General features: G+C 42.1%; 1 non-coding gene across 1 annotated transcript; it reads right to left on the bottom strand.

Annotated features, from left to right (window-relative positions):
- Positions 1-361: 361 nt before the first annotated feature.
- On the bottom strand, positions 362-433 carry Trnat-ggu (transfer RNA threonine (anticodon GGU)). Its single transcript has one exon. It is a non-coding gene; the product is annotated as a tRNA-Thr (tRNA).
- Between the last annotated feature and the right edge of the window lie 2474 nt (positions 434-2907).

Raw genomic sequence — 2907 nt, 5'->3', positions numbered from 1 at the left:
GGGGATATCATTAAAAATTGCTGTCTATATCTAAGCTATGTGAGTGGTTGCTTTTGTTTTCGATAAATATAAAAAACGTAAACATGAATCAACTTCATTCATCTGTTATTTTGCTTCATTCCTACGGAGTCCCCTGTTTTTCGTCCATATTTTTTAGCGCTGCCCTACTAACTTCGTTAAGCACGACGTGCAACAGCTATGAATGAAGGAAAGAAGATGACTCTTAAGGGCTTGTTTTTGTTTGTTAAACACAATATTAATCAGAACTAACAGACAATAATGCCAGGAAAAGTATAGGGGATGTTCGTTGTAGTAATTAGGATATAAATGTGAAGAAAGTAAAGTGCACGAAAAGATAACGTGCCGCCGGCAGGGACCGAACCTGCGGCCTTCGAATAACCCGTCCAATTCTCTACCACTGAGCTACGGCGGCGGTCATCCTCCCGTCCACTTTATGGGGTATACATGTGCATTTAAACCTGGGAGTGTTAGGGTGTTAGTAAGCGCCGATCGCAGCCATGGCGGCGAGTGTGGAACACTCTTTTTTCTGCCTGTTGGCAACAGCTGTGTGATGACACCATAAATTTGCAATATTTAGTGCAAATACACATCATTAATGTTGTTTTCAAGCGAAGCTTGTTATCAGTTTCAGACTTCGGTGGTGGTGGTGGCGGCGGCGGCGGCGGCGTCATACGCGAAATACCCGGCGTCGGCGAACGTGCAGAAATACGGGCTTCGAAGGTGCGCCGGTCAGACGCGTGTTTGTATGCGCCATTTTGCAAGAATCGATGCTCTCTCGATCGCGGGCTTGCAGTCGATCAGCCGTTTCCGATATGGCAGTCTGATCTTTTATCGAGGTGACTTATCATTTCCCGTTGTCACATTTCACTGTTGCCTGGATATCAACGCGTGACCGTCGTTCTTGCCTGTAGCAACTGAAGCGTTGCGCTGCTAATCACGTGAATGACGGTCGAATTCCCGGCACGGAGGAAGGAAAGAGTAAAGAGAAAGCATTGCGCAATGCGATAGAAAGAGAGAAATAAAAAAAAGCAGTAGGTTAGGCATGCACATGCAGAGCTTCACTTGTCCCCATTTTCCAGATACGGGAGAGGCTCCTGAATTTTTTATTACGGCTTCATATGCGTTTACACGCACAAAAACAATTGGCTTAAGGGAACACGTAAATAAGTATTTTCTTTTTTCTTATTTTCTTGTAGCACCTGCTAGCATGAACCGACATTCTTTATTCTTCTTCGTGGGGAGATCCGTATCGAGCATCGCAGAAGAAACCGGCCCACTGATGCTGTTTGATCATCGCTTATATATATATATATATATATATATATATATATATATATATATATATATATATATATATATATATATATATATATATATATGCGTGTGTGTGTGTGTGTGTGTGTGTGTGTGTGTGTGTGTGTGTGTGTGTGTGTGTGTGTGTGTGTGTGTGTGTGTGTGTGTGTGTGTATAGATGCGCGAGGTGGCGCTGCTTTTTACAGTGTATTTACGTTTCCAGCATAAAGTTGTCTCCAGGCAAATGAAACCGGCGAACGTTAGCACTACAGGCCTCAATGAATAAATAAGGCTATAAAAAAGCTGTGTAACGACAGTACATCTTTGAAATGCCGTGAATGAAAATTTCAACGAGTGTCGGTAAGCTACCCGTAAAAGGGAGGTAGCAGGATCGATTTGAATACAGTGACCTGCGCGCTTACATCGATCACTTTTGAAGAAATCTTTTGAGTTTACCTCTAGACCTCTGAGGCTGACATTTCGCATGCGCGTCACCTCGGGCCTTATTCATTGCATACTGTTACATTTTGCATTGCAACTCCCGCGGTAAAGTATTAAAATGTAAGAAAAAAATTAAGCACTGTCAATTTCTTTAACCCACCGAAGGAAAATAACTTTCTTTATGCGCATGGGGGAAGCGGGCCATTGTCGCCTGCCTGCCTGTGGAGGTCATCGGCCATCTCTGGAGTTCTGTTTTCCTATTCACGATGGTATACATACTTGAAAACTGCAGTGCTATAAGGGATTCTGGCATGCATGAGAGAACCAGGCCAAGGATACATCTGAGACTCCTCCTTAGAGTAGCATTATCATGAATGGCGGTGCGTTTAATGCTATACATTAAGGTGCTTATAATTTACGATAGGCGCTTAGGAAGGCAGCGCCTTAAAACTAATGCAACTGAAGTTATTTGAGTTGTGTGAGAATGCAAAAAGAAAAACATAACTTTTTTTAACGGTTTTGTGCTGGTGATAACAAACAACCTGATGCACTGTCCTAAATTAACTAATCAGATTGAGTCGAAGAGGACCAAAAAAATAAACCGAGATAAGTAAACAAACAAAACATAAAGAAATGAGACATAACAAAATACTTGCTGCTGCTGGTTAACTTACTTCCGGTCACAAACTTCCAGTGTTGCCTTCACTTCCGGTTTCCATTACCGGGCCCTAATTCACTTCCGGTTTCCACTTCCGGCCTCTTAATTCATTTGAGCTCACACAAGAAACAGAAATGACGATACATGTAAAATAGAAGATAGCATGTAAGAGCAAAAGATAGAAAAATAATATAAAATGAAAGCAATAATAAAACAAATACGACGCTCGCAGCAGCTTTAGAAAGAAAGAAATATGGAACACGGAACACTCTCTTCATTTTATATGGATCCAATGACTGACTTGCCTTACGAATTCAGTATCCTAGTAATGGGAAACTACTTTGGTGCCACCAGCAAGGCTTTTCGTGTCGATGCCTGACGTCACTGGTACTTATTGTTACTGATCCCTTACTAGACGCTGACACTGACCTTATACACACGCAGCTTTTTACTGCGCAAGTACTCGGTCGTACACTCAAGTTCATAGATATGCG

The sequence above is a fragment of the Rhipicephalus sanguineus genome, chromosome 5 (assembly GCF_013339695.2).
Source record: "Rhipicephalus sanguineus isolate Rsan-2018 chromosome 5, BIME_Rsan_1.4, whole genome shotgun sequence".
In the NCBI taxonomy this organism is placed as follows: domain Eukaryota; kingdom Metazoa; phylum Arthropoda; class Arachnida; order Ixodida; family Ixodidae; genus Rhipicephalus; species Rhipicephalus sanguineus.
Note: the sequence above shows the minus strand (reverse complement) of the source record. Positions and strands in the feature narration are given on the sequence as shown.